Genomic DNA, 13642 nt, shown 5'->3' on the forward strand with positions numbered 1-13642 from the left:
AACGAGGAGCCCTAGACCCGGGAAAAAATTCATAAAATAATTTTTGGGACTCCAGAGAAGGGTCATTGAGGTTCCTATGGCATTAGAATGCCAAGAAAATGTTTAGAAAAATTTTTCAATCGGTACAGACAATTTTGACCCGTTAAGCCAAACGGAGGGCATTTTGGTCATTTCGCCTTCAGAGGTGATTTTTGGCCGACTTGTCCAGTTAAGTAAATAATTAATATGATATAAAATATGAATAAACATTACTAAAAATTAAATTGGAAATGAGTAGTGGATAAAAGAAAAGGAAAATGAAATAAAAAGCAATTTATGACATCTTGATGATGTCATTTAAAAGCCATAACCAATCACAATTAAGTAACCATTTGACTAATTAATAAAAGAGATAAATAAAGACCAAAAACAAGCAGCCATCTTCTTCTTCAAAACGTGATCCTCTCCTCCATAACCCTCCATGGAAGTTTTCTTTAATTACTTCCATTTTCCCATGAATTTGCACTATAAAACCCTAAGTCCCTTCACCAAAAGCTTGTCTCTACCTCTTGGGAAGTGTTTGGCAGCCTAGAAAGTGAAGGAAAGTGAAGTTTTAGCTTGGAGAAATCTGCCCTACAAGAGGTTAAAGTGAGGTTAGTGCCTACTTATATATATACTTCTTTGATTCCATGTTAGAAGCTTGAAATAAGTGAGAAATTGTAAATTAAATGAATAAAAGTTAAGTGTATGCATCCCTTGAATTTTCAGCAGCCCTAGGAAGGAATGAGTTTGATTGTATTAATGGACTTAGAGTGAATTGGAGATTATGTTTAAAGTGTATACATATATATATATACAAAGAATGAAAGAGTTAACTAAAGAAATTGTGAAAACCATGACTTTGAGCTAGGGTTTAGGAGTGAAAATTTGACTTTGCTTATGAAATTGTTAAAGAACATTCTAATGGTCAATTAGTGACCATTTGAGGTAAGTTGACCATAATTAGGAGTGAATTATTGCATGGCAAAGTGGAATGGGCAGGCTGCCCAATGAGTGCAGCAGGGTGGTTGAGATTTCAGTCCACTTGGACTGCCATATCTTTGGCTGTGTAGGTTCAATTGGTGTTTGGCCAATTGGACATGAAACTAGCCTTATAATGGCACATTTTTTCTGAAGAAATCATGCCCAAAAGACCAAAGCAAGTGGACCAAAAATTGGCCCCAATCCGGATACCCTGCAAACAGCCCCTGCAGAATGACCAAATGAACAGTAACTGTTCATTTGGCCATAACTCACTGTAGAATGGTCAAATTGACCTGAAATTTTTACAGCAACAAGATATGATATAGAAAAATAACTTTCATGAAGAACATTACCCCAAATTATGCCATTAACCCATTCAAATTATTGGGCAAAGTTAAGTTATCAAACCTGCAACTCTGCAGATTTTCACTTGAGCAGTAATGTTTGGATGGCTATAACTCTCTCTAGAAAACTCGGATTTAGGCGATTCTTGAACTGATGGAAACCTAAGGTATGGTAGAACATTTCATAAGAAGAAAGTTAGACCAAATTATGAACTTAACTTGATCAAATTACTGACCAAATTTGGACCAAAAATCTACTGCACTCCAAAATCTCAAAGATGAATAACAGACGTGAACAGTAAACTTATTTTGGCCATAACTTGAGCTACAAAACTCCAAATGGAGTGATTAAAAAAAGAAATTCAACTAGACAAAATAAGGAACAACTTTCATGTTTACCATTTCCTCAAATTCCCACTGTAAAAATAACAAATGGAACAGTAAAGATGAAGCACCAAATCTGAAAATTTTGTTCAATTAGCATTAAGCTTAGAAATGGTATTGGCAACTAATACCAACAAGTTTTAAATACAAAATGTGGTATGTTTGGGGTGTTAAAACCAATACACCTATTTGCTATCCAAAAGTCAACATTTTTGTTGACCAATGAGGTGAATAGTGACACCAAAACCAAAAATTGGCAATTTTGCCAAAATGACCTAAGCTTTGAGAAAGTGACCAAAACAAACAAGTTTTGAATACAAAATGTGGTATGTTGGGAGTACTAAAACCAATGTACCTATTGTTTATGCAAAAGTCAATATTTTAGTTGACTAATGAAATGAATAGTGACATGAAAACTTGAAATTCAAAAATTGTGAAACTTAAAAGTGCAAAATGCCCTAGTAGGCCTAATGTGATTGGTTTGGATAGGTTGGCATGCCAATAGGGTATTGTTTTAGCAGTACTGCGAAAGGCTTTATGCCTGTATTCATGGCTTTATGCCCGTATTCATAGCTTTTATGCCCGTATGCATGGCTTTTATGCCCGATTATGTGATATCATGGCTTTTTAGCCATACTGACTGCATACATGGTTGACGTTCTGCGTCCCATGGTATGACGGCCCGAGGCCCCGCGGTGTCCAGTGCCAACGACCCGTTATCCAAATCGATGCCCAAAGATAGGTTACTTGGGCATGGAAAAGTATAACTGTGATTGAACTGATTATTAAAGAAAATACGAAAATTAAGTATCAGGAATGATTACAAAAATACAAAGAAGCTCAAATCATGAAGAAGTTAATATCATAAAACATGATTAGCCCTTGACTAAACAATAAGTTAGTAATTATTCATTTCTTATGAACACAATAGCAAGGAAATTATTATTTTTATTTGCATATTGTATTTTCTTGTATTATTGGCACCACTAAGCTTTATGCTTAGCGCGTCGCTTTTGCAACGCGTAGGTACTAAAGATTTGGACAGAGGGCCCAGTAGACCACAGATTCGGTAAGGCAGTTTACAGTTCTGCATAGTGTCCGTGTCACCTCAACTTCTGCAGTGCATTGGTAGGACACTAGGTGTCATTTTGGCATTCTGTAATAAATTTTGATTTTCTCATATGTAATGAAACTTATGTAATGTATTTTGATTTTCATGTAAATAATGCAAATTTGTGTTTGTAAATGGAAAAGTGAATATTGATCTGTAACTGGTACATGATTATCAAATGAGATGAATGATTGAGAAATGAATGGTGAAAAATGTTGAGATTTTGATATTGAAGTTTAAGAGTGATGAGATGATTGAACATGATCATAGGAAGTGTTTTTCACAGGTTCTGAAGAACTATTTTCTCTATTTTTAGCCGGTACTCTGCCGGATTTTCTATAAAATTCTCGGAACCTCAAATAAATTATGATTTTGATAAATGACTTGAATAAATTATATTTCACAAATTATATTCAAAAGCATGATATAAATTAATTAAGATAAAATAGAGTGCTCGGCACACTGAGTGGCATAACTTGCTCGGCTACACTGTAGTCGGGTAAGGGGTGTCACAATCCCGTAGCATACCTAATATATTACCAAACTTCATCTACTAATAACCCATTAAATACACTACAAGGGATTTTAAACCTTTTCTTATTTCTTTTTACAGTGGTGAGCATTTTTGACAGGTGTTAAAATTTTTTTTTGTTTTTTTAACTGAAATGAAACCAATTAATAAATCTGAAGTATCAGTAATTTCTGTAAAATTTTGGCAGAGTGCCATCTGTATTTTGAATAAAACAGTTCTTCAAAAACCTGTAAAAAGCAGTTCCAATATATTTCTTCAATCCCAAACTCCAATATGGCTCAACACAATTTAATGTCCTCAACACAATTCAAACTCAGTTCATTATCATTTTCAGCAATTTCAAAGATAAATGGCAAAATAAATGAGTATTTCAAAAGCTGAAATAAGAAAATTGTAATACAACATTTTGGTAGGCCAAAATAATTTATAACTTTATTTTACAACTGCTCAAGACCAAGTACAATATATACTTACAGTGCACATACATTACAACAAAATTTCAAAAATATGGTATACTCAATATACCTGGCGGAATCCTAAAATGTAGCACAAGCAAATTTACTCGCTACTGTCTGCTTCATCTACTGCGATAAAGAATGAAAAAGCTATCGTTGAGTAAAATTTACTCAGTGGTGCACAATAACAATTTAAAATGCGATATATAAAACTTTTATTGACAATTTACAATTCAAACAATTCACAATTTTACAAAGCTCACATAACACAAATTTGATCAAATAATTGAATAACACAGTGTTGCCAATCAATAACATAACTTAGGTCATGACACAAACTTTTCCGAACATGCCATGTTGTACACCACCACAATAAGGCATACTCACCCCACCAATCGAAATCAATGAGGGAGGTGGCTAGCTAGCTAATGAGAACTCATCCATACTCACCTCAGACTGACAAGTCAAAGAGGGAGGAATATAGTCATACTCACCCCATAAATAGAGAAGGAACATAGTAATTATCATGCCAAGTGTGAATCAAAACAATTCCAAATCATAATATTTAAATATTTCATACAAAGCACAAGTCACATTTTATCTCAAAATTTCCATTTGCAATGTAGACAACACAATGATTTTCAAATAATATTCCCAAAGCCAAAACAATAAAAAATTATTTATAACTCATTTCTCCAAATAAATTTTCTAATAAAAGCAGTGAATATAAAAAGTATTATGCACAGACCTGATTTGAGTCACCTCTAGGCCTTGACTCAATGTTCGTTATGCTTTTCAATATCCTTTTCAACTGAAACACACAATTTAAAGTGTTTCAGTACTCAGTTAAATTGTTTCTAACAATAAAATCTAATATCTAGATTTTTCTTGGTACTATTCCTTCAATTCATTTCATTAGTCAACCTATAATGTTGACCATTAATACACACTAGGTGAATAAATTTTAATGTTATCAATATGTCACATTTTTCATTTAAATATGCTACCAATATAGTGCAATTTACCATTTTTACAAGTTGGCATTCATTGCCAAATTATTTCAAGCATCATTGTATGTAAATGTCAAGTTCTTAATTTTTGTGTGCTAAATTAGTCTAGCTTAAAGTCCTATTTCTCTTGGTTTTTAGCTTCTGGTCAAAGAAGAAAATTTGTAGCTCTATGTATTATTGCACTCGGGGAAAAATTTCAGGTCATTCTGAGTTGTATATATCAAGATATGGTCAATTTACTAAAGCTAGACATATTGCACCTTTAGTGCGAAATTTGGTCAATTTTAGGTCACTTTTAGTTCTGGCAGTTTTGGTACCCGAATTTGTGCAAGCTATTTGACTTGCTTATGGTTATTTTTGGGTTTTGGTGTCTCCATAAGAGTTGTAGCTTTATGTCTAATCTAATCATAGTAAAAATTTTAGGTCAATTGGACCTATTTTGAGTGAGTTATGGTCATCCCAATGACTACTATTCATATGGTCAAAAATCTGGGTTTGCAAGGTTGCCATTCCAGATTTGGTCATTTTTAAGGTCAGTTTCTAAGCAGAATTTTGGCAATATTTCTGCATGAAAGTTGGCCTATTTGGTGTCTAGTTTCACCCCCCATTGGCCTCATACCAATTGGGTTCATAGTTTTGCACTTATGACCTAATTTAAGTGTTGCCAACATGCACAACCTGCATTTAAACATCACACTTCCAATTTTGACAATCCTCCTCCTTCCAATACTTCAATATTCAATCAATGGCACTTCTATATATATTGTACACAATTCTAGCAAACATTTTTGGCAGAACAATCAAGTGTTCAATGCACACAATTCACCATTCAAGTTCAACATTCATTTCCACCAAAATTTAACATATCTCAATATCAATTTTACACATACACTTCCATATACTCATACCTCAATATCAATTACACATGCTGCCCACAATTTAATACTATCATATTTCATTAATAAACTTCATATTCACACTCACAAATTCATGATATTATAGGCTGCCAAACATGGCAGTTTGCCAAAGCATCAAAACCCATTTTAAAACCTTTAATTCAAGCACTAACATGCACATCTTTGAATATTAACTTACTACATCTTTCATTTGAGTTAATCAACCTTAATTTCCATCCATTAGAGGTAAGAAAAATTCACTAACCATGCATTTTCATGGCTGCCAAAACTAAGGTTCACCAATACTCAATCATTTCCTCAATTTTTCTTAGTAATTTAACTTACCCAAAGCTTAACACAAGGATTAGTGAAGGAAATTGGAAAAATTAAGCACTAACCTCAACTTGAGCTTCACAAAACTTCACCAAATCCTCTCCTTCTTGCTACCTATCTCTTTCCCATGTTGTGTAGACAAAATTTAGTGAAGAAATCAAGTGGAAAAAGCGGCTCACTTCATGGTTGCATGGAGGTCCATTCATTCGGCCATGGAGTTTCTTCAATGGAGGCTCACGGCTGGTTTTTTCCTAAGGTAGAAGATGAATGTTTCTGCTGTCCCAAGTGGTTTTATAGGTGTCCAAGGATTGAGTTAGTGGAGCACTAACTTATAATTAAATGTTTAATTATTTTAAGTTCCATTATTTACACATTTATCTCCCCTTTTCCACATAATGTATCACAATTTAATTTTTCATGACATTTCTAAAGTATAATATCATTTATTTTTAATGGAAATTGAGGTCAAAAGGCAACTCTAGGGTTCAAATGAGCAAAATGCCCCACTTCGGGTTATATTCCTGATTTTTCGGTACCACCGATTTTTGTCAGTTTCTTGATTTTTCGTTTTTCTTTGTACTAATTACTTAATTTTTCTTTGACATTTCTAATGTCATTAGTTCAATAGATGTTTATTTAGGTTTTAAAAATATTTTCCAAGGTTCCTCGCAGTCCAGGACTAGTCAACGATCCACGCCACAACTTCTCGGTGCGGTCACCCATCACTATGGTTTTCGGCTCGTTTAACTTGGTTAAATTTCCTTGCTATTATTTTTCCTTTGTTTTTCTTGTATTTTCCTTTCTTGTATTTCATTATTTTATGTCTCATCACTAATATTTAAATGTAGTTCTAGGCATCCTAGCTGTCCGGATAGACAATGGTCACCGGAATAATAGAACGCACCACCGGACATAGGGGTGTTACATTAAATATAGTTTTGACACTTGGCACAATGTGATTGGGTCAATTGAACCTAGAGCCAATCAGAAGGTGACATGTGGCAAGGGTTTTAAGTAGTGACCTAGCTATATAAGTGTAAGGATGAAAGAACAAAATACACAAGCTGCCATTCTTTCTTTGTGCCTCCACCCTTGGCTTCTCTCTCCCCTCTTCTTCTTCATCTCTCATCAATTCAAAGAGATTAGCAAACAATCTCTTGAATTAAAAATACTAGAAATTGTTTCTAGTGTCTTGTTTACATCTGTAATCTCTCAAAAGGTAAAACTTGATTTTCTAATTCATAGAAAAAGCTTTAGAAGCTGTTTAAGGGCTGCCATAGGTGATCTTAGTATGGACAAGCTAGAGGGACAACATCTGGTGTCCTAAAGACGTATCCCAAAGGTGCCAAACACACTGTAGTGTATCAAAAGGTTAGTGCACTTGTTGTTGATCTAATCTAGGGTTTTAATGGATTAATGTGTTAATTCTAAAATCTTAAATGGCAAATATAGATCCAAAAATATATTAAAAGAGTTTTAATATGCTGTTTATCATTGAAATCAAATAGATAAAAATAAATCTTGCATGATGCATGTGACCCTAGATGAAAAATTTTGAATTTTAATGATCTAAACTTGCGTTTTTCATGTTTTTGCTCCTTCAATTGGTATCAGAGCCACTATATTTGCCATTTAGATTGTTGTTTATATGATTTAATTATGTGGTATGATCATGAGATGATAGACCCATTGTTGATTGCAAAGAAAGGTGGCGGCTTGGTGATGAATACCATTGGTGCGCACACTTTGTGGTCACCAATGGTGTGCACAAGGTTTGGCTTTTTAATTTACAATTATTGTATGATCTAAAAGCTCATCCTATGTCTAATTAAATTGTTTAATTAGAGTTTTAATCACATAATTAAATTTTGATCCTAATCTGAATTTTTAAAGTTGTTTGAATGTGATGAATTTTTAAATTTTTTGAATGTGATTCAAATCTGAATTTTTAAGTTTGTTTGAATCATATTCAAATCTAGATTTTTAATTTCAATATGAGATATTCAATTTAGTTTAAGTATGTATGTTTTATTTAATTTTTAAATAGTGATATGCATGATGGATGATCATGGACTATAAAAGACTAATGTGATTGGATTTATTTCTTTTATGTTTCTTTGAGTTGTAAATTAATTAATTTATTTTAATTTATTTTTGGGCATATATTATTAAGGTTATAATAATTTTGAGTTGTAATTTCATTTATTTAGTTCTTGTAAATTGGCCTTGGTATACCAAGGATTACTATGTAATATTGGATTGCAAGAATATCAAGGAGGTCAAGAGCATTGGTGGAACCAGTGGGAGGAATTCAATATCAAGTGTTGATTATGTACTCCTTCAGCAACTCTTGTAGTATGAATGAGTGAAATGCACCTAGGAATACCCTAAGTCAATTCCTGGTGGCTCAGAATTGAATCCCTTAGAAAAGTCCATGATCATACCATATTTATTTATTGTCCATGAATGCATGAGATGTATGGGAATGTTTGCAAGTATATGATATATGCATGCTAAATGGATAATGTCCAAAGTAAGACTGTAATATTAATTAGGATATGCTATAATTAAAGTAATTATAATATGGGCCCTCCATTGGGGCAATTATTTTAAGAAATTTTAAATAATTGCATATGATGCAATTCATTTAAGAGATTTTCTTAAGAATAATTGTTAAGCATGAGATGTTGTAAATATGTAAATGGTTTGGTGGCCAATATTAGATGTACCTGAGGACATTAAAATTATTTGCATAATTACTGGCTCAATAGGATCAACTTAACTAATGCAAGATAAGTCAATATTGGATGTACCTGAGATTTTGAGCATTAGGGGCTAGGTAAAGGATTAAACCTCACATGAGATGTGATGGGTAAGAAGTTGCTCACTTATAGTTTATTGTAATTCCAATAATGGATGTACCTGAGGATGATCAATAAAATTATAAGAATTCAATCACCCACTAGAAATCCATCGAACTAGGATTTCTGTTTTCTACTTTGGAAGTGTAGGATTCGCTAAGTTAGTGGGAGGACCAATTTGATTAAAAGACCATAATCATTTTGGTTAATTACATGATACATTTACTAATTAATCTGGTTATTTTCTGCAGTTAATTTTTTGATAATAACGAGCACAAAAAAACCACCACCATCCAATATCCTTGCAAGCATACTTGATCGTAATAGTTTGACAGGATCTAATCTATCTGATTGGCTAAGAAATTTGAAACTTGTCCTGAACCTTGAACATATAGGATATGTTCTAAACTCACAGGTTCCTGGTCCCTTACCTCCAGAGGCCATTCAAGAGGAAGATGAAACTTTGGACAAGTGGAAGGAGCATGATATGAGAGCCAAGTGTTACATGCTTGTTTCTATGAGTAATAAGTTACAGAAGTAACATGAGAACATGTAGAGTGCGAGTGAGATCCTTCTTCACCTACAAGGGTTATATGGTGAGCATAATAGGAATGCTAGGTATGAGATATCTAGATAGCTTTTCTGCATGAGGATGTCAGAGGGACAGAATGTTAGGGATCATGTCCACAAGATGATTCGGCTAATTGAGTAGCTGGAACATCTTGACTTTAACATGGATTTCCAACTGTAGAGAGATTTGATCCTTCATTCCCTTCCTGAGTCTTTTGGAAATTTTGTGATAAATTTCCATATGATTAAGCAGGAATGCACCTTGGCTGGTTTACTCAACATGCTGGTTATTGCCCAAAAGAATATGCCGGGTAGCTTTGATTGCATCTTATTCTGCTGAAAAGTCTAATAAGAAGAGGGGCAATTAGAAAAAGAAACCTCAAGTTCCAGGATCTTCCAAGAAGATAGCTAAACAGAAAAACAAAGATCAAAGCTGACAGAGGCAAAGGAAAGCGTTTCCATTGCCAGCAGGATGGGCACTGGAAAAGGAACTGCCCAGACTATAGCAAGTAATAGCAGCTTGCACTAACGAGATATTAGACTCCGGGTTGGCAAAAGATCAACTGTTGAAGCTTTAGCCATAGGATCTAAATATTTATACATGTGTGGACATGTTTTGTATTTAAATAAGGTTATGCATGTACCTGATGCCTTTTAAGAACATTATTTCTATATCTAGTTTGACTAGAGATAGTTATGAACTTCAGTTCATAAATGATGTTTGCAATATTCATTTTCGAAATAAATATGTTGGTTCAGGTTATAAGCATGATGGACTTTATTATCTAGATAATAATGTTAAATACAAATCTAATGCAAGCAATCTAAAAGAATGCAATGCCATGGTAAAAATCAACTCAAGTTCAAAATATATTTGGCACTTAAGGTTAGGTCGTGTTGTAGAAGATAGGATTACAAAAACTAGAGAAAATGGGGATTTTGTCTTCAATGGGCTTTGAGCCTACTCCAACTTGTGAATCTTGCCTTCAGGACAAAATGACTAGATCACCCTTTTGTGGGACAAGGGCTAAGAACTAAAAATATTTTGAAGCTAATACATAGTGATGTATGTGGTCCATTTAAAGAAATGGCTAGAAGCGGTTTTTATTATTTTATTACCTTTACTGATGATAAATCAAGGTTTGGGAATTTGTATTTGATAAAATACAAACATGAATCCTTTGAAAAGTTCAAAGAATTTAAATCTGAAGTAGAAAATCAAACAGGAAAAAGTATTAAAGCTCTTCAATCAGATCGTGGAGGTGAATACTTGAGTACTGAATTTGATGAATACTTGAGAGAGTATGGCATCGTTTCCCAGCTGACTCCTCAAGGAACACCACAGCTGAATGGTGTATCTGAAAGGAGAAATCGTACCCTATTAGATATGGTACGTAGTATGATGAGCTATACTGATATGCTAATCTCCTGTTGGGGATTTGCATTAGAATCAGCTTTGTATATTATGAATAGGATTCCACCAAAATCAGTTTCTTCCACACGTTATGAGATATGGCATGGAAGAAAACCAAGTCTTAAGCATGTTAAGATTTGGGGTTGTCTAGCTTATATCAAAAAGCTGAACACTGATAAATTGGAAACCAGATCAGAAAAAGGCCTATTTGTTGGATATCCAAAAGATAGTTTTGGATACTATTTTTATTTGCCTACATGACAAAAGGTTGCGATAAGCAGAGATGCCACATTTCTTGAACAATAGTTTGTTCAAGAAGGAGGCAAAAGAAGGCAAATAAAGTTAGAATTGGAGAATTCTGACCAACCAACAGATCAGATGGATATAGATCTATCTAGTCAACCTACACCTATTAATGAAACATCTATAGTTGTTCCTCGTAGAACAACCAGGGTATCTCACCCACCAGTGAGATATGATTTCCTTCATGAAGAAGAACAAGAGTTGTCTACTCATGAAGAAGTTGATCATGGAGATGATCCACTTACCTATAAAGAAGCTATATCAGATACAGACTCTTCAAAATGGACTGATGTTATGAAATCCGAGATTGATTCCATATATAAGAATTAAGTTTGGGATCTTGTTGACCCACCTGAAGGTATTGTACCTATAGGGAACAAATGGGTTTTCAAGAAGAAAATTGTTCTGATGGAAAGGTAGAGACCTATAAAGCAAGGCTAGTAGCAAAAGGGTTTTGCCAAAGGCAAGGAATCGACTATGAGGAGACTTTCTCGCCTGTTGCCATGCTTAAATCAATTAGGATTCTATTAGCAATAGGTGCATACTATGATTATGAGATTTGATAGAAGGATGTCAAAATAGCTTTTCTCAATAGATACATTGAAGAAAACATTTTCATGGAACAACCTAGGGGTTTTGAATCCCAAGATGGTTCCAAAGTGCGCAAGCTAAAGCGATCCATTTATGGGTTAAAACAAGCTTCGAGGAGTTGGAATATCCGTTTTGATAAAGCCATTAAGTCATTTGGTTTTATCAAATATGAGGATGAGCCATGTAGATAATATTATGTTGATAGATAATGGCACAGGTATGTTGACAACAATAAAGGTATGGTTGTCAAATACATTCTCCATGAAAGACTTAGGGGAGGCAACCTATATTCTTGGGATTCGCATCTATAGAGATAGAGCGAAAAGAATAATTGATTTATCCCAAAGTCTATACTTGGAAAAGGTGTTAAAGAGGTTTAACATGCTTGATTCCAAGAGAGGATTATTAGCAGTGAGACATGGTATCTACCTTTCTAAAGAGATGTCTCCAAAGATACCTGAAGAAAGAGATAAAATGGCCAGGATTCCATAAACTTCGACTATTGGAAGTTTGATGTATGCAATGTTGTGTATTAGGCTGGATATTGCATATGCTGTTAGTTTGACTAGCAGGTGTCAATCCAATCCAGGTTAGGAACACTGAATAGTTGTCAAGAATATCCTTAAGTACTTGAGAATAACTACAGATTTATTCTTGATATATGGAGGTGGTGACTTGCAATTGGATGTTTATACTTATTCTGATTTCCAATCAGATATTGATGATAGAAAGTCTACATCTGGGTTTGTGTTTATTTGTAATGGAGGCGCAGTCAGTTGGAAGAGATCCAAATAGAGTACGACTACTGATTCCTCTACAGAGGCTGAGTATATTGTTGCATCAGATACTGCAAAAGAAGTTCTTTAGATATAAGGAACCCCGGTCTTACTAGAAATCCAAACACATAGAAAGGCGCTACCACATTATTAGAGAGATAGTTGGGCAAGGCGATATAGTCATGCAGAAAATAGCATCAGCTGAAAAATCCAGCTGATCCATTCACTAAGCCTTTGTCACAAGTTTAATTAGACTGACATCTTGAGAAGACGGGTCTAAGGTATTGTAATGAATGACTCTAGTGCTAGTAGGAGATATTCATGCTTCCACTCCTTCACATGAGGATGTCTGAGGGACAGAATGTTAGGGATCATGTCCACAAGATGATTCGGCTCATTGAGCAGCTGGAACATCTTGACTTTAACATGGATTTCCAACTATAGATGGATTTGATCATTCAGTCCCTTCCTGAGTCATTTGGGAATTTTGTGATAAAATTCCATATGACTAAGCAGGAATGCACCTTGGCTAGTTTACTCAACATGTTGGTTATTGCTCAAAAGAATATGCCGAGCAATAAAGGAAAAGAGGTAGCTTTGATTGCATCTTCTTATGTTGGAAAGTCCAACAAGAAGAAGGGCAATAAGAAAAAGAAACCTCAAATTCCTGGTTCTTCCAAGAAAATAGCTAAATAGAAAGGGAAGACTAAAGCTGATGGAGGCAAAGAAAAGTGTTTCCACTGCCAGAAGGATGGGCACTGGAAAAGGAACTGCCCAGAGTATCTTGCTTCTCTGAAGGACAAGAAGGATACACCTTCAGAAGGTATGTCCATATCTTGTTATTTAGATTCTGATGATACTCATAGTTCATCTACATCTTGGGTTTTAGATACTGGTGCCAGTTCTCACATTTCTTATGATACGCAGGAACTAGCAAATAATAGCAGCTTGCGTTCTCGAGATGTTAAACTCCAGATTGGCGATGGCTCAACTGTTGAAGCTTTAGTCATAGGATCTAAATCTTTTTACATGTCTAGACATGTTTTGTGTTTGGATAATA

Source organism: Hevea brasiliensis, chromosome 3 (assembly GCF_030052815.1).
Source record: "Hevea brasiliensis isolate MT/VB/25A 57/8 chromosome 3, ASM3005281v1, whole genome shotgun sequence".
Classification (NCBI taxonomy): domain Eukaryota; kingdom Viridiplantae; phylum Streptophyta; class Magnoliopsida; order Malpighiales; family Euphorbiaceae; genus Hevea; species Hevea brasiliensis.